Source organism: Lepus europaeus, chromosome 16, assembly GCF_033115175.1.
Source record: "Lepus europaeus isolate LE1 chromosome 16, mLepTim1.pri, whole genome shotgun sequence".
Lineage (NCBI taxonomy): Eukaryota > Metazoa > Chordata > Mammalia > Lagomorpha > Leporidae > Lepus > Lepus europaeus.
In genome coordinates, this window is record NC_084842.1 from 28,475,254 (window position 1) to 28,499,120 (window position 23,867).

The 23,867-nt window shown below is 36.9% G+C and overlaps 1 protein-coding gene across 4 annotated transcripts in view; it reads right to left on the reverse strand.

The window, feature by feature from the left end:
* The window catches only part of TENM3 (teneurin transmembrane protein 3), a 657,699-nt gene that overhangs the window by 320,079 nt on the left and 313,753 nt on the right, over positions 1-23,867 (reverse strand). The window lies entirely within an intron of this gene.

Below are 23,867 nucleotides of genomic sequence, written 5' to 3' on the forward strand. Positions count from 1 at the left end.
TGGTAGTTCCAGCTCTAATTTCTACAAACAATGGTCAGGTTACCTCCAGGAGAACTGGAGTCAAAATGGTCCAAATAGCAGACGAATTGCTTCATCATTTAACTTCCTTATAGGTTATCTACGTGACTACAAAACAGCACCAAGTACATGATTTGCAAAAGTATGGCATAAAGAGTTGGTATTAAATAGGAGCTCTGGGAAACTGTACTATTATCTAAGAACATTAGTGCACGTCTATTCCCACCACCTGCTATTTCCACGGCAGAGACGTGTCTATAATGCAGCACGGAGACAACCACCTGCTGTTTATCATTTCAGCTACAAACGCCATCACTAGATAAAGCATGTAAACAATTTTGTATTTGGGGCTATGGATATATAACATGCATTAACGAGAACTATTTTAAAGTTTGAATATGAAATTGTGGTGACGTACTCTTCACAAAGGAAAAAAAATCTCGGAATAAACAAGTTCCTTTTCAGTATGTATTCCTGAAGGAATAAAACAATTTGCATAATATTCTTAGTTTTGGTGAAAACTTTTAGTATTGGCATATAGAAAACTAAAACCTATCCAAAAATAGTGACTTAAGAGATGGATCTAAAACCCTAAATTAATTCATATATTGAAGATCTGCCCTAGTAATTGCTTCCTTGGATCTTTTTTATTTTACTATAATGACCTCTTTGCAGTACACTGCAGTATGTTACAAAGAAAGCATCCTATGGGAGAAGACCATAAAAACAGATCATATTCCTGTGTCATAGCTACTTATGGTTTCAAAAACGGACTGACATGAACATATCCTTCTCAAATAATGCAAATGTCTCAGTTACATGCAAAATAACCCTACCATGTATAAGATAGTGCTAAATGCAGACATTTTTCACAAGTTAGTGATAAAAATCACACCAAAATTACAAAAGGTTAAGGGAGAAAAGAACTTTTATTTTCTATTCTGAACTAAACTGCAGTTAAAATTCCACTCCATGATGCCAACAATTTAATCATATTGATATATCCAATAATATTTGCAGAGTTAGACCGAAGGGCAATTTTATTTTATTTTACAATCACAGTTAGTAGTGGTATCTTTCACATTACATTATGCCCACGTTACTGGAAGAAAAAAATCAATATATGTATTATGTTCGTAAGAACATACAATAAATCTATAATATGGATACAAGCACATTAATAACTGGGTTTACCTCATCATTATTTTCAAAGAAGCCATAAGCTAAAAAAAATTATTGTAACTAAGCAATATATATTTGTAGCAAAACAATTATCCTCCAAAACCTGTTTTTCAGGGAGTACTTCTAGTTCCATATCCAAGTGAAATTTATATTGTTTATATTATATTCTATAACATTTGTCATAAATTGTGGACATATTCTGCTAATTCAAGTAAAATTTTTAATAAAATCTGGTGTGTAAGGCTACTTCAAAAAGTTTGGGGAAAATGATCAGTAAAGGATAAGCTTATTTTGGTGTAAAAATATGTAAAATCCAGGTTTTTTTCTCCAATAGTACACATTTTCCATTAACCTTTTAAAGATATCTCATATGCATGGCTTTCTGGTTTTCTGCACTAAAATAAAACTAACCTTTTAATTCCATTTTTAATGAACTTTCTGAAATAGTCTTGTGTAATCGATGGCTTTGTCTTCAGGTTAATAGATACGTATTTTATGGATAAGTTTAATTTGCACTGTATTTAAATGTACTCAGTTAAGAATAACATTACCTGCATTGTACTACAGTGCTGTGAACTGTTCCTGAGAAACTTGCTTCCTTGGTATTTCAAATTCTCTCTCCCTTTACAATTCGTGGGGAGGGAAGAAAGTGGATAACAAAAGCAGATATCACCTCTTAAATTCTGAGACAAGGCATAAGCAATCACAGAAGTATGGTTAGAAGTGAACTATAATTGCATTTTTAAGCAGAAAAAAGTGTCATTTAAAATGTATCTCAACATAAGTATGAAGTTGAGTTCTCACCTACAATGACTATCAGAAAAATAATACTAAAGACTACAGACAACAAAAGGGAACTAAATTTAATTTGTAAAAATTCAGAAAAGTTGAGGTAAAAGGAAAAACAAGATGCCTTTTTTGAGAGTACCACTAAAAAGTGTAAGAGAAAGAAAAGCTAGTTACATTTTTGGTTTACACAAGGCTCTTTTTTGTCTCCCTGTTTATTGTCACACTTAAAGCTTGTTTGTTTCTTTAGTTTCTAGTTTGTTTAAAATATATTTAAATCTTGATTTAGAACATGGCAGTCTTTCCTTGAATTACCTTTCAGAGTTTCATTATACATTCTCTTTCACTTTGGCAAAATGAAATTCCTCAATTTCAAACACCAAGAAATGAATAAGGTGATTATATTTTTAAAAACAAATGAAAACAACTCTTCAAACAGATCAGTACTGAGCAGGAAGAAAGGGAAATTCTCTTAACTACTAAGGGCCTTTCAAAAAATCAATAAAATGACAGGGTATACCTCTAGAAATCACTCCCTGAATACCCAATTATGTCTCCCTTGAAACATTACTAAAAATATGTCAGCTGAGATTCAACATATTAAAACCATACTTTAGTCACTGATCAAAAATTCATTTTGCATCTGGAAACCCACCATATAAATTCAAAACTAAAATAAGAAGCCTCAGAAATTTTCACCATTTATGTGCTTCAATTTTTCAAAAATATAAATATATGAAAACTTAAATAATACAACCAATTTTGTATGATATAGCTTACTGATGTTTCCAAGGTTACAAACTTCCAAAAGCACTTAGAACTCAAATTTTAACTTTTCATCTTTACCAACAAACTCTTTTAAATTATATATACATACTCACATATATATATATATATAAAGCAAATCTGATAATATGTTGTTACATATGGCCTACAGAAATACTCAAATATTGTATTCAAAAATACTTTTCATTCTAGCAAAAGGAATTGGGATTTTTAAAAATATTAGGAAATTGGCCTGCTGTATTTCCAGAAAATTTTAGTAAACAATTAACTGTGCCAACAGATTCCTGTAGCTTTGGTTGCAAAAAGCTTTACCTGAGACCAAGAGGGTGAAATTTAGGCTGTTTTGTTAAAACTCTGGCTTCCACATAATATTTTATTTGTTGAATTAAGTTATTACTGTTTTGATTTAAAATTTTTAATGTCAATTTCACTAAATATGGTTAGCATGACTAAATAAGTAAATTTTCTACATAGCTCACAGAGAATTAAAAATATAGTTCTTAAACACCACTTAAAAATTCTTTAATACTACAGATCACAGCTTCTCAAAATGGAGTAATTGCTTATGTAATTCTTGAAAATGTCAAGATACTTCCTGTTGCGCTCAATCGTAACCAAAGAACAATGTAGTACAGATTCCAAATTTTTGAATCACTTTTATCTTTCCTCTTTATAATTTTTGCAAACATGCAGGCAAAATTTCAGAGGAAAATACATCCTTTATAATTCCATCCATTCACTTATTTTTAAAGGAATCATATCAATAACACCATAAAAACTTTTCTTCTGTATTGGAAATCCTAAATCAGTATGTTGGTATCACACACACAAAAAGGATATGCCATTTGAGATGAAAAAAAAAAAGTGTTTACTTATTATTTTGAAGTTATAGAGAACTCTCCATAGAATTGAAAATGACAAAAAACAATTTATCAGTAGACACATAAAGTAAATAAATTTCTTTCAAGTATGAACTCCTGTGTTATTTATAAAGAATGAGAGTACTGTAAAAATAATATTTTCAACACTACAAATGAGGATTATTACCTCAATTTGTGAAGAAATGCCTCCCTCAATGATTTCTTCAAACACTCAAATCCCAGCTTAATAAAAACAAATGGCATTCCTCATTTCTTCAAAATTGCACATTTGATATCACAAGCCTGGCTTTTTCAACAAGACACTAACACTTCCAATTTAGTAATTAAGCATTCATAAGCCTGAATTCAGGCTACAGTGTTCTGGGGAATGATGGGATGTCTGTGATAAATTCACGTCTACCTTTCAAAATAATGAATTTAATTATCTAAAAATAAAATAAAAGTTTAACCCCTAAAGGTTGCATTCTGTATTTCATTACAGGACTAAATAAATTAAAAATGTGTAAAGTCATTAGAGAATGTTAATATTTCTATCCCCTAATAATTCTATCCACTTCTGAAAATTGTAGACTTTTAAGTTGCTAAGCTAGAAGAATATACTTTTATGTCTAACAGGAAACTAAACTGAACATTTATTAAGTTACTGAAAAATATGTATAAGTATTGGGCTCCACATTATTTTACTTACTGAGCCTTTTGGTTTCCCGCTCTGGTTTTCAGTAGAATTGGCAAATGTATTAAAAAGACAAATATTCCTTCGAGTAAAATATGCTAGGAAATAAAATGCGCCAAATAGGAATCTATCCAATAAAATTTAGCCAACAACTATCAGCCATAAAAGTCTTCCATTCCCAAAATAATCCACAACTTAATAAAACAAAGAATGTATTTGAATCACACATTCTGTGTGACCAAATAACATTTTTTTAGCAAAAGTAGTTTAATACTACTAAAAAAAAGGATTTTAAATTATAATCTCCAAAGATCAAGAGTTACATTTTACTCGGGTTTGTGTATTTCCTTTCTGGAACAATGGTACAAAAGCCTAAGAAAAAATGCTGTAATGTTACATTTATTAACATACCAACTTTGTTACTGCCCTCTAGTGGCAATGAGTCAAGTCACTGCGTGGAAATGAAAGGCTGTGATTAGGAACACACATGATGGGGCTATAAAAAGATCTTGAAAGAACGAATAGTACAATTTAACACCATATGTCATATTTCCTTGCAGGAAATTAATTGTTAAACAAAAGAAAACTCTGTACGGGAAGCTCAAATTTAATTTACTAAAAAAACGAGGAATAGCATGACTAGAATGAGTAAGAGCAAAACACTGGACCATTAAATACAGTGCTTAAATGACACTAACATAACCAACCAAAAAATGAAAATTCAGTAAAATTTACACAGATAAAATTAGACAGCATTTGACTAGCTCTTGAATTTTGCTGGACTGATTATTTCTAGTGTTTATTTGAGAATATTTTAAAAATATTTTCAAGACTGAAAACGAAGATTATTATACCACTATTACACATTAATTTTAGTGGTCTCTAAGATTCAAAACTCTAAGCAAATAAAAATGTTGAGGTGTTTGAATTCCACAGAAACAAGTTAACTAAGTAAATATTTAGGTCTGTTCACAAAAGACATTTTTACAAAATAAATTTTCAGAAATAGTTATTACCATAAATAAAATTTACCATTAGTGTAAGAATATTTACAATTTCCATCTAAATTAAGTTCTGTTCTGCTTTGTAACAAATTAGTCATATGCCCTTTCCAGCTATTTTCCAAAGTATTCATCTAATTTTATTCATTATTGTATTTTGTAATATTTTCCATAGTCAGAAATGATGACTTGAGGACATCTGTGAGCATGAAGCTGGACACTGAGAATACAGTCGCAGATGAACTGCTGTCTGCCCGTGGGTCTCAGGTGTGATTTGTTCCCTCTCCCAGAAAATCTGCTAAGCAGCTTATATCATATTTTCAAAAAGTATAATCTTGGAAATTAACTCACACATTCACAATGCTTGTGTTAGAGAAAAACATTTATAGAATGCAATAGAAAAGTGACCCAAATAAAGAAAAGGCTTTATAAATCCTTCAGGAAAAGCCGTCGTGGGAGGGATTCTACAGGCAGGGAGAAGGCCAGACCCACACCCAGTCTTCTCTCTGTAGCCGTCAGAACTCCGTGATCAGCAGAAGCACGCTGCTGCTGGGTGTTTTGTTTAGTTTTACACAGTGTGCACAGTGCCTGCACACCGTGGCCAGGAAGGTCTTCCTTTGGGGAAGGCTCTTCCGACCACAGTGGAAGGTGGTATCTTTGTGCTTCCTTCTGGGGTGAAGCTGGCTTGCTAGAGGTCCCTCTGCATAGGACGTGGCCAATTCAAAGCCCTCCAGTGTACGGTGCTTTATCAGCGTGTCTTCATCAGCGTGGAGATTTAAGGAACACGGACATTTATCAGCACTGCCTTGAACAATGGTACCACAAAGCAGACAAGGTTGCTACTAAAAACACAATTCTAGAAATTAGGATCTGAAGTCAACTGTATCTCACGGCAACACTTCTCTGTCACGTCCTCTTTGTAATAGACAGTGGCTACCCTTCAGTATGGAGATCTTTATAGAGTGTTAAACACAGTCATTCCAATAGGATGCGGACACGTGTTCAGAAATGGAACAAGCATGTTTTTAAAAAACAGCATTTTCTGGCTGCAGACTTTCTAAGAAATTTGTCAGCAATAAGAAATTAAGGCAGTTACAGTTCTATAGCAACTAACTTATTTATAGTTGGTCACTGGGAAGAAACATTAGAAATCAATTGTCAATCATCTGGATACAAAGCAAGATTAATGAAAGGAAATGATATTAAGAATGAGTAAGTGAAAGAGCAAAGGCCTATTACAGACAATTTAAATTCTAACCATAAATTCCCTTCCTAAGATGCAGTATAAATTAAATTTAAAAAACAATGTTCAGAGTAACAAAGAAAAGTGAGTGCTCAAACTATCATGTTAATGGTTTTAGCATTCTAGCCTTAAGTATGCCTCCATCAGAAACAAAGAAATAAATAGAAAAAAATTTCCACATGTAAGTTTTTCCCTAAGTCTTATCCTGATTAACCACAAGAACTCATAAATGTGATGTTTGAAGAAAAGTGGCTTTAGAAACAGTATCTACACGAAACAGATTAAACTTTAAAAAGTGGACATTGGTAACCTTTCTGAAGATTCAAGTGTCAAAACCAGTGTCAGCAGTGACCTACTGTGAGACAACACAAGAGCTGGTACTCTTCAGCTTCTCCTATCAATAATACATGCCTGTAACATTTACAACGGCTGATGCTCCACACTGCATGTTTTATCCTTGGAGCTGTTCATCTCCCTATCAGACCTAAAAGTTCGCTTCCACAGCTGACATAGAGGTGCTTAAGAAAAGTATGAGAAAACTCAGAAAGTTAAATCAGCCTAATGAAAACTTGACAAATATGTGTGATTGTATTATACATATAATATATAGATAATACAATATGTGCTTCTGTACACAGTTTATAAATCTTGAGAAAAAACTAATGAGCTGCTGCAATTTGGAACTGTTAATGCCACTCTTTTTTTTTTTAATCTTTTTTTTAAATTTTTTTTTGACAGGCAGAGTGGATAGTGAGAGAGAGAAAGACAGAGAGAAAGGTCTTCCTTTTTGCCGTTGGTTCACCCCACAATGGCCGCTGCGGCCGGCGCATCTTGCTGATCCGAAGCCAGGAGCCAGGTGCTTCTCCTGGTCTCCCATGCGGGTACAGAGCCCAAGGACTTGGGCCATCCTCCACTGCCTTCCCGGGCCATAGCAGAGAGCTGGCCTGGAAGAGGGGCAACTGGGACAGAATCCAGCGCCCCGACCGGGACTAGAACCCGGTGTGCCGGCGCCGCAAGCAGAGGATTAGCCTGTTAAGCCACGGCGCTGGCCAATGCCACTCTTCACTTTAAAAAAGTAATACTTCCTGGGCAGGTCACTGCTTGAGATGCCTGTATCCCAAATTGGAGTGCCTGAAGTCTTGGCTCCTCTGCTTCCAGCCCAGCTTCCTGCCAATGCTCACCCTGGGAGGCAGCACAGCAGGTGCTCTAGTATTTAGGTCTCTGTCACCTTTGCGGGAGACCAGGCTCCTGACTTCAACAGGGCCTAGCCAGGGCTACTGTGAGTATTTGGGGAGTGAACTGACAGATGGAAGAGTTCTCTGTTTCTCTGCCTTTCAAATAAAATAAAAATGTTTTAAAAATTAATGTTTCCTAACTATAAGAAAATTTAACAATAAAAATATATATTCCTCCCATATCAAAGAAATCATCAAGATAGTCATAATTTTCAAAAAATGCCTAATATTTATATTATTTATTTTAAAGATTTATTTATTTGAAAGGCAGAGTGGCAGAGAGACAGGAAGATGGAGAAATAAAAAAATCTTCTATCCTCTGGTTCACTCCCCAATTGGCCACAATGGCCCAGATTGAGCCAGGTTGAAGCCAGGAGCCCAGAACTCCATCTGGCTCTCTCATGTGGGTGGTAGGGGACCAAGTTCTTGGGCCATCATTTGTTATTCTCCCTGGTACATTATCAGGGAGCTGAATCCAGAGAGCAGCTGGCACTCAAACTAGTACTCAGATATGGGATGCTGACATTGAAAGGGATGCTTCCTCTAAGCCACAACACAGACCACCCTTAAAAATTTTACTTCATCAGTTTCCTTTCTCATCACCAACATCAAATAGTTAAAATTATACATATGAACCACTGCTGCATCTTATATCTGTTTTTACTGATGGCAGATTGAAAAACAAAATACATCTGTTTTCTAAATTTGAAAATAGAAGAAATGCAAAGGTTTGGTATGAACTAAAATGGCTTCAGATAAAGACTTTCATCTTAAACACCCATTAAAAATCTCTGGAGGGCTTCAGCTATTAGATGAGACTTGACTTAATCAAGTGTGGGTCAGTTTGCATGAGACAAGTAATACCACCAGGGACTTATTTTGGAATGCTAAATGCCATTTTTAGAAAGCCAAGAGGTTACACTTAGGGCTTCCTCATTCAAGTGATTCTAAGTAATTTATACAAAATAGTGTCAGCCTATGCATTCCACTTATGCTGAAATATATCTGAATGTACTAGAGACAGACTGGAACATAGAGATCAAATTTTGAATAGGACATTACCTACAAAGCTTGAATTCTCTTCTGGAATCCAATTATCACAGCCACTTGAGGGATACTGAATTATTATTTATCCAATAAAGACGGAGATGGACACATCTGAGTGATTGTTCAATAGAGACAGACATTAAAACCATCTGTGACTACAGAAAGGTAAAATGTCTGATAAATTAGTCAGTGAAGATTAAATCCCCGGGTGTGGGCTTGCTACTACTTGTCGTTTTCACAAGTTAAATTTATGAACTGAATAGAGAAGTATCTGGATGTAGAGAGATGCAAGGGTTTCTAATAACATAAGCCATGAAAGAATTAATCTTCAGAATTGCAAAATGCTTTCTAAATTTCCTCTAGCACCATGGAATTTCAGTCTAGTATTATGCATATAGAAACATATCTCCTATCATAAGTTATATGGTTTCTTCATGAAAATGCTCATCAAGTAATTCTGCTGAATGTTAAACGTTCATACCCGACCAGTTTTAAATAAGCAGTGTGTAAGAACACTTCAGAAAATCTGTGGAAAATGTACTTTATCTTTTAACTCCATTTTCCACCAGCTTTCTGAAGTACCCTCAAACATTAGCAGTAAATAAACCCATTCTCCATCCCATTTGCTAAGGTTTGAATTAATTTAGGTGTCAAGGTGATGGTATTAAGTACCAGGGCCTCGAGGAGGTGATAAGATCAAGCAGACAGTGCACTCATGAGTGGATTGAGGCCTCTGTTGTGGGGGTTGGTCAGTTATAAAACAGGGGAGAGGGGCCAGCACTGCCGTATAATGGGTAAAGCTGCCGCTTGCACTGCCAGCATCCCATATGGGCGCCAGTTGAGTCCCAGCTGCTCCACTTCCAATCCAGCTTTCTGCTATGGCCTGGAAAAGCAGTACAAGATGACCCAAGTCTTTGGGCCCCTGTACCCATGTAGGAGACCCAGAGGAAGCTCTTGGCTCCTGGCTTCAGGCTGGCACAGCTCTGGCCATTGTGTCCACCTGGGGAGTGAACCAGCAGATGGAAGACCTCTCTCTCTTTCTATGCCTCTGTCTCTCTGTAACTCTGCCTTTCAAATAAATAAATAAATCTTAAAACAAAACAAAACAAAAAACAGGAGAGTTTGGACTACTATTCCCCAGCCCCTTTTGGGTTCTTCCCAGGAGATGCCTTCTCTGCCTTATTATGAAACAGCAAGAAGGCTCTCACCAGACACGGCCTTTCAATCTTGGCCTTCCCGGCCTCTACAACTGTGAGCCAAATAAACTATTGTTCATAATTTATCAAGGTTGTGGTAGTCTGTGATAGCGGCAAAAATAATCATTCAAGACACCCACGTCTAGGATTTTTTAATTTAGCCAACTTGGGAAAAAGAAGAAAGAAAAACACAATTTTTAAAAATTACTTTCAAATAAGTTGACAACTTAAGAACACACATTTAACGGTCTTCTCTCTTAATACTAAGTGAAGTGACTAAAGGATATAAAACCAACGCATAACCTGCCACTAAAGGAGTCCATCACATTCCAAAATTAGTGGAGTTATTTCTGCTAAATCCATTGTAATTGGCACCAGATGGAAGGTGCCACCAATGAACATGCTTTGTCCATCTGGAGAAGCCTATGCAGTGTTTGGGGATTCCATAGGGGAAAAACTGCGGAAACACAACTACCACCACCTCTTTTGAAGAGCTGACGTGTGTAGATGGAGACAGACTAAGAGAGATGGGATGACATAACTTGTAACCCATTATGCACAGGGGACATTTGATACAATGGTTGAGATGCCTCTCGGGATACTGGCATCCCATGATGAAGTGCCTGGGTTTGAGGCCTGGCTCTGCTTCTTCTGATTCCAGCTTCCTGAGACTCTGCATCTTGGGAGGCAGGAGATTATGGCCCAAGTACTTGGGCCCCTGCCACCTGCATGAGATCTGAACTGAGTTCCATGCTCCTGAATTCAGGCTGCTGAGGGGACGTGAGGAGTGAGAGAGATGATCTCTGTATCTGTCTCCCTCTCTCTCCTCTCTCTCTCTCTCTCTGCCATTCAAATATAAAATATTAAACAAATAAAAATAAATGTAAAGCTAAAGGCACTAAATTAACCAGGCAAGTTCAATTTAAAAGAAAGTAGGTGATAACATCAAATAAAGTAGAATTACAATATAAAAAGGCATTAATTCGGATAAAAAAGGATGTTAAGGTCATAGACTACAATGAAGATATAACAGGCTCAAATAAAGTCAAACAGTAAGAAACACACAGAAAATCAAGAGAAGCAAAACAACAGTGGAAAATATTAATAATATAGCATAACAGATCTTCCAATTCTGAAAAAGGCAAATAGGCTTAAAAAGGGATACTGGAAAATTAATCATTGATTCTCAATCAAGGAAAGTTTCACTTGCTTGCAAATGTTTGGAAATAGGGTGTGTAGAAGGGTAGGTATCTGGCTGTCACAGCGTCTGTTCAGGATCTAACCATACTTTTGCCATTTAAGTGGCAAGAGTCATACATACTAAGTATCCTAAAATACAAGGGAAAGTCCTTAAAAGAGAGGAATTATCCCATCCAAAATGTTAAACAGCAACCCAGATGAATTATACTCACTTGTCTAAATAATATTAATTTGAATTTGGCTTAATGGACATGGAGCAAATGCCTATGCCTAAAAATAAGAATATACTTTGAAAATATACTAATGGTCATAAAAGAATCACTAATAAAAACATCATCACCAGTGGTCTTCTAACTGGAATCTGTAATCCTAAGAGCAAGGAAAAACTTCTAAGGGATATGTAAACAAATTATTTGATACTGATTTACCTTCTCCTTTCTTAATGAGAAAAAAATCGAATTGACAGACAAGTTTATTTTGGGTAAAAATCTTATTTTTTTATTTGACAGAGTTATAGACAGTGAGAGAAAGAGACAGAGAGAAAGGTCTTCCTTCTGCTGGTTCACTCCCCAAATGGCTGCTACGGCTGGAGCTGCTCTGATCCGAAGCCAGGAGCCAGGTGCTTCCTCCTGGTCTCCCATGCGGGTGCAGGGGCCCAAGGACTTGGGTCATCCTCCACTGCCCTCCCAGGCCACAGCAGAGAGCTGGACTGGAAGAGGAGCAACTGGGACTAGAACCCGGTGCCCATATGGGATGCTGGGGCCGCAGGCAAAGGATTAACCAAGCAAGCCACGGCATCGGCCCTGTAAAAACCTTTTTAAAATCAGTTCATAGTTTGTGCACAATGTGCATTTTCCATGACCTTTTCACTATAAAAAAACAAAATTATTGAGAAACATACTGTGAGACAATGCCCAACTCAACAAGTAGATCAGAATAACAATTAAACTGTTCCCCAATTAAACCAGGCATCATAAATATTACTTAATCTCACTGAGACGCATTTCCAGAATTTCATTTCTTAGTGGACAATGATTTTTTATAAGCATGTGAATATTTGTTGTTGGATCAAGTGTGCATTGATTCTAATTGTATTTAAAATTGTATTCAAAGTAGAGCATTTGTTTCTATATCTTAGAATCCTAAACCATGGGACATTTAAAAATGTAGCTGTATGGGTCCAATGCTGTGGTGCAGCAGGTAAAGTGGCTGCCTGCAGTGCCAGTGTCCCATATGGGTACCAGTTCAAGTTCTGGTTGCTCCACTTGCGATCCAGCTCCCTGTTAATGGCCTGGAAACGCAGTGGAAGATGGCCTAAGTCCTTTGGGCCCCTGCACTGGGAAGAAGCTCCAGGCCCCTAGCTTTGGATCAGCCCAGCTCCTGCCACTGCAGCCATTTAGGGAATGAGGCAGTGGATGGAAGACCTCTCTTTCTCTTTTTCTTTGCCTCTGCCTCTCTGTAACTCTGTCTTTCAAATAAATAAATACATCTTTTTTAAAAAAGTGTAGTTGTGTTAGGTGTAAAAGAATGCAGTAAATAGTAATAAAGGATTCTGAGGAATAACAGTGTATTACACTAAAACAAAATATTCTAGAAAAATGGAATGAATGTAAATTTCAAGGAGAATGAGAAATTATGTAAAATAGTATACTGTCAAAGAGTTTCTTAATTTATTTGTAAATATATGGTGAACATCAAATTCTTAGGGCATTTATTCTTATTTATGATTAATGGAATTTAAAAATTACAACATGTTATCCAAAATGTCAACATTTGTCATATATTGGAAGTGAATCCTTCACAATATTTTCACTTGAATTAAAGGTATGAGATTTAACTTAAAAATGTGTAAGAGGGTGTTAATCAAGATTCTTTCAGTGAGCATATAGTCAAAAAATTTGAAGACCACTGATATTAGAAACAAAGAAAACTTCAAGAAATTCTAAAAGCTAACATTTTCAAGACACTTTTTTTTATTTTAATGTATTAAACCCAGAAATTTTTAAAAATTTATAAAAAACTATAAAAATAAAAATGCCCAGAAAATGAAAACATGCAGTCACAAAATGTACCTAAAGATTAACAAAAGAATACCCACACATGGGATGGGGACAAAGCTGTATTCAGCAGTATATTAATAGCCATAATTATGTTCAAGAAAAAAAATAGTGCATTAATAAAGATTAGAGATTATGAGTTAAAAAAGAGGAAAAAGAAGTGAAAGAGATGAGTAAAAGCAAACACAGGTGAGACCAGCATTTTGGCACAGCAGGTTAACCTGCCCCTGATAGATCAGAGAGCTGGTTCCAGCTGCTCCACTTTTGATCTAGCTCTCTACTAACATGCCTGGGAAAACAGCAAATGAGGATGGCCCAAGTGCTTTGGCCCCTCATACCCATGTGGAAGACCCAGATGGAATTCCTGGCTCTTGGCTTCAGCCTGGCCCAGCCATGGCCCCTTCCTTTGTGACTATTTAGGTAGTGAATCAGCAGATAAAAGATCCCTTTCTCTCTGTCAATCACTCTTTCAAATAAAAATAAAATAAATATTAAGGGAAAAAAAACATAGATCTCTTGTTACCTAAATCAAGAAAAAAATGTAGTGCCTATAAATAGGCAAACTTTGGAATGACAAAAGGTCATCATAGATCCCTTTAGGCAGAATACTACAAAAAATGCTAGCTACTACAAAGAATGGGGAATGAGGTTAGAGCCTCTACTCTACAGATTACTCAGAAGGCAAAAATCCCCTGAAATCCCAGAGTCCACTAAGGAATTCCCCCCTGGGTATCTTTAGTAATTAAAATGTAGCACTCTTCTAACTTTTAGAGAAAGTTTAATTGGAAATAGTGATAGAGAGGGAAAGCGAAATTTATTTCACTAAAATGAATTATCTTAATTATCTCTGGTTAAAATAATAATTTGATGAGGTTTTAAAATAAAGCCAATGTCTGAATTCAGTTTTTAAGAAAATGGGTTAATAAGACATGACTCACTGTGATATAAGGAATATTACTTAAATGATCTAGTCACCTATGATCTTCTCTTGACTACACTATTTTGTAAGATACTTATTCTTTATAAGTAGCAATGTACTCATAGGTAACTTTGTAAATTACATACGTAAATATCTTATATGAAAGATAATCATATATACATAGTATATACCATATTTACACTAACAGAGGGCTACTTTAGTCTGTTCTTAGATATCTGAATGTTCCTGCATTATTTCTGTTACAGTGAAGTTTTCCTTATATCGAGGATAATTAAGCATGTTTTAGATTATATTTATTTTCTTCCCCTTAGCTGTCCAGCCTTTGGTCATTTCACTGCTCATTAAAATTTCCACAAGAAATTAGGCAGGGAAACAAATCCAAATAAAATTCAAGGCAAACATAATTTATTCATCTTGACAGACATAGTAAATTCACTGGAAGATTCCTATACTGGCAAAACAACAGCAATCTTAATTTAAATCACTTTAAATACTGCCCCAAATCTAATTTACTTCAAGTCCTATAATTGCTTTATTCAAATGGAAAAGGTTCAGGCCATGGAATCTCCCTGAGGAGGATGGAGCTCTGGTTTGAGGCTCTTCCCTAATGATGGCAACCTTCAGAAAGTCTTGGAACAGACCCATTCTTACAGTGAGGAGCTTTGCTTTCTGTTGTTTTTTATTTATTGGGGGGCCGGTGCTATGGCGTGGTGGGCTGGGCCTCCGCCTATAGCACCGGCATCCCATGTGGGTGCCAGTTCTAGTCCAAGCTGCTCCTCTTCCGATCCAGCTCTCTGCTGATAGCCTGGGAAAATCGTGGAGGACAGCCCAGGTGCTTGTGCCTGTGCACCCACTTGGGAGACTGGAAGAGGCTCCTGGCTTCAGATCAGCTCAGCCCCAGCTGTTGCAGCCATTTGGGGAGTGGACCACTAGATGGAAGAGCTCTCTGTCTGTGGCTCTCTTAAATAAATAAATAAATCTAAAAAAAAAAAAAAAAAGATTTATTGGAAAGCCAGAGAACAACAGAGAGGGTTGAGACACACAGATCTTCCATCTGCTAGTTCACTCCCCAAATGGCTGCAACAGTCAAGGTTGAGCCAAGCTGAAGCCACTAGTCAGGAACTCTGTCCTGGTTTCCAGATGGCTGGCTGGGACCCTAGCACTTCAGCCATCCTCCACTGCCTTCCCAGGTGCCTTAGCAGGGGAAATGGACCGGAGGTGGAACAGCTGGAACTTCAGCAGGCATCCTGTGCCATAATGCAGTCCAGCCATGATGAGTTTTAAGAGCCTCTAAATTAAGGAATAATGTAAAAAAAAAAAAAAAAAAAAAAAAAAAAAAAATCTCTAACAGCAAACCCTTGGCCTGGTGCTTGCAGAAGCTCTAAAGCACAATAGTCCTTACAGTATGTCTTGTTGCACTCCAACCAGGTTAACCAAGGATCCTTTTCCTATCTTTTCATTACAGTTTGTTTTCCCTGTTCCTTTCCCTATTGCGAATTAGTTATCTACGTTCACTCTATTCTGTGGTCTCATGCAGCAAATGGTCAGACTGAAGTCTGATTCTTGGTACTCATAACTAGAATTGAGAGCAAAAATTATAAGACTGGTCTTACATACATAGAGTTGATGATATATTGTGGATTAAACAGGATTTGACAACTTACTCTGGGAAATTACTGATAAGAAATACCTCTGGAGTTCTAAACAAAATGTTTAAATATTGATTTACAAAATTTGGGGGTTGCTTTTGTTTGCTTTCAACAGTTTTTTATAATAGAAAATACAAAAAATCTTTTATATATCATTCTCACTAGTTAATAAATGATTCACTTAGGACAGAACTGCCAAATAAAAGACTTTAAGAGCCCAGCATTAAGCCAGTTCCTACAGTACATAAAAAACTTCCACACTTTTTAATAATGACCTTACCCTAGGGACCTTCGTATTCATGGCCACTTGAGATTCTTCCAACTCTATGATTCTATTACTCAGTTCTAAAAATGGCCCTGTCCCAGCTGGATATTTTGTAATTAAAAAATTCAGATTTATAGGACTGTTTCCAAATGTCCTGGGATATTTGAGACAAGAGAAGAAACATTATCAAAATCATTTCTTTATATTTATGTTATAGAAAGATTCTACATACATATAAATCACACAGATTAGAAAGATAGCTATTTTATTTTCTCTAAGGCAGATGCTATTTTTTAAATAAAACATTGCTATAATGGAGAGAATACTGGGTAAGAACCCAAAAAACCAGTTTTCTTTCTATTAATACCTTTGTCCACTGTCAAATTTCATAAATTATCTGGGTCTTGACTGCCTCATGATTTTCATAAGCTCTACTCAATCTAGAGTTAGATATTTCTTCTGAATTTAAACAAGCAAAATACAAATTGATTGAGAGGAAATAGTGGCAACTAATGCTTATACTTTTTACTTTACCACCATAAAAATAGGAAATTGGGGCATATGCTAGCAGAGATTAGAACATACACACAGAGATGTGAAATCTCAACTTACTTATTATGTTTTTTCAATTTCATTCATGTAGAAATTCAAGAATGAAAATGATGTCATAAACAGTACTTGCATGGAAGTTCTGCAGAAATAAGGATAAACCAAAAAAATCAGTTGATGACCCTTTCTAACTGTGTAAAAGAGATGTTAAAATCAACCAAGCCATCACTGGGGCTGGTGCTGTGGGAAAATTCACTACCTGCCATGCCAGTATCCCATATGGGCGCCAGTTTGAGTCCCTGGATGCTCCACTTCTGATCCAGCTCCCTACTAATGCACCTGGGAAAGCAGCAGAGAATGGCCCAAGACCTTGGACCCCTGCACCCATGTGGGAGTCCTGGAAGAAGCTCCTAGCTCCTGACTTTGAATATGGCCACTTGGGGAGTGAACAGTGGATGGAAGACCTTTCTCTGTCTCTTCCTCTCTCTTTCTCCCTTTCTCTGTAATTGCCTTTCAAATAAATACTTTAAAAAAATTATCACATCATGAATTGACTAATCTTTGTCTTAAATTCTTTATCCATACAGCCACATTGAAATTAACTTTTTTAAAACTCATAGTAATTGGCCAATAATTCAAAACATGATCAAATTAGTGATTATTAGTATTGGAAAAAAAAGGAGATAGAATGTTAATAACTTTGCTAACGGATACATGCAGATACGATTTTCTGTGTATTTTCAACTAAATTAAAGACTCCAAGCAAATAAAGAACTTCCAGGTACAAAAGGTACTCAAGGGGAATTGAAGGACAATCTCCTAAAAGAAAGAAGAGGCCAAGCTGTGTTATTTACTCCTCAACAAATCAACACAGCTCACTATAGTAGATCACAAAAAGAATGTTTCGTTTTCATCCTAAGGAAAATGTCCACAACACCACAGACAAAATACAATTCTGATCAGTCATGACACATTTGAAAATGGGGGTGTGTGTGTTTAGGCAGTGTCATGGAAGAACTTCAGACCTAAAAACTCTGAGATCTTCTAGTCTAAACCTTTGCCCAAGTCAGGGAAACAACAGCCTAGCAGACACCGCACCTCCTATCTCCTCTCATCAGCACAGCAGCACAGACACCTTGTCTTTTTACGTGCCCCCATGTGACACAGAAGTATGACCACTGGGCGCCCTGATTCTGTAGGAAAGCAGGGTAACCAAGTAACTTTTATTTCTGAAGGCAGTGTCAGAAAGCCTTGTATCTGTTGCCTCGGCTTAACAATTCTAAACTTTAAGGTTTTTCAAAAATGTAATGACAGGGCTGTTGCTGTGGCATAGCAGGTAAAGCTGCTGCCTGCATCACGCAGGGTGATGGCTCGAGTCCAAGCTGTTCCACTTCCAATCCAGCTCTCTGCTATGGCCTGGGAAAGCAGAACATGGCCCAAGTGCTTGGGCCTCTGCACGCATGTGGGGGACTTGGAAGAAGCTCCAGGCTCCTGGCTTTGGACTGGCACAGCTCCAGTTGCTGTGTCCATTTGGGAAGTAAACCAGTGGATGGAAAACCTGTCTCTGCCTCTCTGTAACTCCACCTTTTGAATAAATAAATAAATCTTTTAAAAAGTTTAATGACTTATTATAAATTTTAGTTTTATAGATAAAATCATCACTCCCTCCACTCCTCTTCCTGTGTACTCTAAGGAATTCTGGAGCTAAGGGAAAGTTCTCTTTACGCCTGAATGAGAAATCTCAGTTGATGAGCCCCATCTCTAAACATCACAGAACACCTGATTGGGAGACATTCCTGATTCTGAACCCCTTCCCATTCTCCCCCTCTACCCACTGCCAAAAAAAAAAAGGCAAGGGTTATTCTAACTATAACATCAAGACTGGCTCTTGGAGCCAGCACTATGCCATAGCAGGTAAAGCCACCGCCTGCAGTGCCAGCATCCCATATGGGTGCAGGCTGAGTCCCAGCTGCTGCACTTCAGATTCAGCTCCCTGCTAATGTGCCTGGGAAAGCAGCAGCAGATGGCCCATGTCTTTGGGCCCCTGCACCCACGTAGCAGACCTGGAAGAAGCTTCTGGCTCCTGGCTTTGGGTACTGGGGCCATTTTGGTGATGTGAGCCAGCATATGGAAGACCTCTCTAGCTCTTTCTCTCCCTGCCTACGCCTTTCTCTAACTCTGCCTTTCAAATTATCTTAAAAAAAGAAAAAAAAAATCTTTGCAGAGTGTGTTCCCAGAGAAGGGTTTAAGTTACATTCCGCGGTATTGTAACTTCACATATGGACTTTCCTATTGGCAGGGTTAACTCAAAGTAGAATTATAAAGCAGGTACAGCCTGGGGCTTTTCTCTCATCTGTAGCTTCCTTAGCCTACTCCCCTGCAAGGGCCTTTCCCATATCTAATTTACCAATAGCTGCTCTCAGAAAAGGATCTCTCTCATCCATCACCCCTTGAGAATATAACACTTCAGACTTCAGTGTATCATTTATTGTCTTGAAAAATGATGACAAACCTCTTGAAATTCCTGACCTAGATAACTAATCATTCTCATAGAGAAACAGTTCATGTATTTATTAAAATACAGTTGATTGTTAAAAACTATTTTTTGGTATGCGTGGGTATTTCAGTTTTTCTGCTTGAAGTTCAAAGTCAAAGACAATTTCTAAAATAATTTACAAATAGGCTTTGTTGATAATCACAGAGTTCACTTATTGTAGCTTTTCTTTTTTCATTAACAAAAGTTTGCAAGTTTAGGGGCTGGCGCTGTGGCACAGCAGGTTAAAGCCCTGAGGCACCGGCATCCCATTGGGTGCCGGTTCTAGTCCCGGTTGCTCCTCTTCCAATCTAGCTCTCTGCTATGGCCTGGGATAGCGATGGAAGATGGCCCAGGTCCTTGGGCCCCTGTACCCACGTGGGAGACCCGTAGGAAGCTCCTAACTCCTGGCTTCGGATTGGCGCAGCTCTGGCCCTTGCGGCCATCTGGGGAGTAAACCAGCAGATGGAAGACCTCTCTCTCTGTCTCTACCTCTCTCTGTAACTCTGTCTTTTAAATAAATAAAATAAAATCTTTATTAAAAAAAAAAAGTTTGCAAGTTAAAAAATTAAATAGATTAGGACAGGCAGCAATTCATACTTATACAACGTGTATCATAACTGATATCTACAACATACTTTAAGATGCTCAATTTATAATGTACCCGTAGTACAGCACTCTCAATAATTTTAGTTTATTTCTTCAAATTCTGAAATATAAGAGAAGTATAAAAAGTAAATTTTAATTTCCCCTATGATTGAAGAGCAAACAGCCAAAATTTGATGGCTCTTACTAGAATTTCCTATAATATGAGACTCTTGGGGAAAAAGGAACAAAAGTCATTTTTGGTAGATGAAATACCTTAAACTGAGCAGAAATGTGAAGCCATGAATGTTCAATTCTAACTTATTTAATCCCACTGAGGAAAAGGAAAGCAAAGAACGGGGATAGCAAAGAAAAACATTCTTTAATTTTCTTCTGTGCTACTTCCTTCTGAAAATTATGTCTACTCAGAACTTCCCCCAAAATTCATGTCCACCCAGAACTTCAGAATATAAACTCGTTTGTCAACAGGGCTTTCGCAGGTGCTAGCAGGAAGAGAAGCAGGCCATGTGAAGATGAGAGTAAAGACTGGAGTGACCCAGGTTCAAGCCAAATGGCTGGGCCCCCAAAAGCTGGAGGTGCCAAGGAAGGATTCCTCCCTAGGCTTCTGCCAGATGCAAGGCCCTGAGGACACCTTGAGTGTGGACACCCCACTGCCAAAACTGCGGAAGAAGAAACTTGCGTTGTTTAAGTCACTCGGGGCGTGGTAATTTGTTCCAGTAGCCCTGGAAAACTAACGTACCTCAATGCCGGAGAAACTAGTAAGGAAGAATCACACTTTTCTTGGGCCCCTACAGAGTTTTAGGTTTCAAATCTCAAAATTCAGGTAGCATACAAACATTAACACTCTCAAAACATTTTAGTGTTTTACCTTAGCAGTTTGCATAAAATGACTGTAAACATTTACTTTACTGTGCTCAAACTCTTTCCTCAAGAAATAATTAACTATTAGGAAATCCCTTTCATGGGTTGAACAGATATTTTCTGAGAGCTGGTAATCAATATACCCATGCCGTGCCCCGCCCCACTCCCCAGAATCTCAGTGACATCATCACAGACACTGCCTCTGTAGCATGCCAAGCCTTGCATAGGGCAAAACCTAGTTAATAGAGGGAATAAGCATCAAGAGAAAAAACACGGTTGGGTTGAGAAATTATAATTTAGGGAATGAAGAGGAGCACATTTAAAAGCATCTAATTCAATAAACAAAACAGCATATTAATACTAATTATTATATATAAAATAACATGAAGCATTTCTGAGGTAAACAGAAAAACTAGCACAATTCTGAGCTGTGACTCTGACAGACTGTCCAAAACCATTACAGTATTTCTCTGATAGCATCTCTTTCTACGACATGATAAACCTAAAAGTGTTTATTTCATAATTTCATAACATAAAATACTAAATACTTTGTAGAACTATATATTACTGTCAAAGTTAGCATAAGCCTGGTTTATTCTATAGTATTTTGAATTCGTTTTGAGAATAAATGACTTAAATAAGATTTTTATATTTTAAATTTGGAAAGTTATAGCAATATCAGAACTTCTTTGATGCACAGATGAGTACTTCATACTTTGGAGAACTTCATTATTTCATGAATGAATTATTTCTAGCTTTTCTTCTTTCAACTATAAGGAAAACAGGTCTAAATTTAATGAAGTCAATGATCAACTAAAAATCATGCATATTTATAAAAGTGTGGCAATTTCTTGGTCTACTTAAGAAAATTTATTCCTTAATATTTTATTAATCTTAATAAGAATCTGTTACATAAAATGAGTAATTGTCATCTACAAGGAAAGAAATTACAACAAAATACACACAATAGAGATACCACTTGGACTAAAGTATTTCACCAACTGCACTAGTCTACTAAAACAGAGCAGTATATAGACAACAGATTGAAGGACCAATGTTCTTACTGAGTAGAATGCAGACAATGATAATAATGGGCAATCTCAGCATCTGCACGAGTTTCACAACAGTCTTTTTTCTATGTGGCATCTTATTTCAGTAAGGTGGTCTCAGAAGCAAAGTAACACTTTTTGTCCTTTTGCATTTAAATTGCAACATGATAAAATTATCATTTAAATTCACAAAACTATTATTCCAAGAGCTAGAAAAACCTTAAACTGTTTATTTTCTTACTTGTTTCAACTATTACAGAAATATTAAGTAAATTTTCAATGGTTCTTGGTGAATCTGACAATAATTTTAACTACATGTTTGTAGCCTCTTCTTTTTTTTTTCTCTTAATAATACCAGAACCACAATTTAAGTTCCATCTTATTCCAGTTTTGATGTATAATTTTAATGTTTCATAACTAAGGCACTCTATTATAGCCAGTATAACTAAACACACTTTCATGGTTGAGATATTAGAATAAGATTGGGACAATTAACGAAACAATAGTACGGATTGAAAGTATGCCAAAACAATAAAAGATGATAAGAGCAGATGACATATATGATCGATCAAAGTAACTTTTTTAAAAAATTTTTTTTTTATTTAGTGAATATAAATTTCCAAAGTATAGCTTATGGATTACAAAGGCTCCCCCCCCCACAACTTCCCCCCCACCCGGAACCCTCCCCTTTCCCACTCGCTCTCCCCTTCCATTCCCATCAAGATTCATTTTCAATTCTCTTTATATATAGAAAATCAGTTTAGTATATATATAGATTTCAACAGTTTGCCCTCCCATAGCAACACAAAGTGAAAAAAATACTGTTGGAGTACTAGTTATAGCATTAAATAACAGTGTACATCACATTAATGACCGAGAGTCTGCAAGATATTTTTTTTAAAAAAAGATTGATTATTTTTCTATGTAATTTCCAATTTAAAAACCAAGGTGTTTTTTTTTTCATTTTCAATTATCTTTATATACAGAAGATCAATTCTGTATATACTAAGTAAAGATTTCATCAGTTTGCACCCACACATAACCACAAAGTGTAAGAATACTGTTTCAGTACTAGCTATATCATTACTTCACCTTCGACAACCTATTAAGGACAGATCCCACATGGGACGTAAGTACACAGTGACTCCTGATGTTGTTTTAACAATTTAACACTCTTGTTTATGGCGTCAGTAATCTCCCTAAGCTCTAGCCATGAGTTGCCGAGGCTATGGAAGCCTTTAGGGTTCACCGTCTTCGATCCCATTCCGACAAGGCCATAGTCAAAGTGGAAGTTCTCTCCTCCCTTCAGAGAAAGGCACCTCTTACTTTGATGGCCCCGTTCTTTCCACTGGGATCACACTCACTGAGATCCTTCATTTAGGTCTTCTTCTTCACCTTTTTTTTTTTTTTCCCCAGCGTGTCTTGGCTTTCCATGCCTAAAATACTCTCATAGGTTCTTCAGCCAGATCCAATTGCCTTAAGGGCTGATTCTGAGGCCAGAGTGCTATTTAGGACATCTGTCATTCTATGAGTCTGCTGTGTCTCCCCCTTCCCATGTTGGATCCTTCTCTCCCTTTTTTTTTTTTTTTATCAGTTAGTATTAGCAGACATCAATCTTGCTTGTGTGATCCCTTTGACTCTTATGTAGCCTCTTCTTACTTGTGAGACACGAGGTAGGGGGGAAGAGAGGGGAAGAGGCTGCTTGACGGATTGGTTTGAGTGGACCAAAGCCAAGAGTGAAGAACTCAATCTTGGTTTCTCAGCGTGGGTGGCAGGGAATGCAAATCTTCTGCCATCACCACTACCTCCCAGGGTCCACATCAGCAGGAAGCTGGAGGCTGGAGCTGGAGCCAGGAATCAAACCCAAGTAATTCAATGTGGGACATGGGCTTCTTAACTGCTACGCTAAATGCCCACCCCGCAAAGTTAAGAACATGAACTAAAAGTTGGATTTAGAGGCTGGGTATTCAATCACAAGCTTCTCAACTCAAACAAGATGTCCTGAATACAGCTGTTCTAAGAGAGAAGGGCAGCTAACAAATAAGCAAACACCATCCCATACAGAAGACTTATTCTTTGACATTGGATTTGCTATCCCAAAAAATGAACA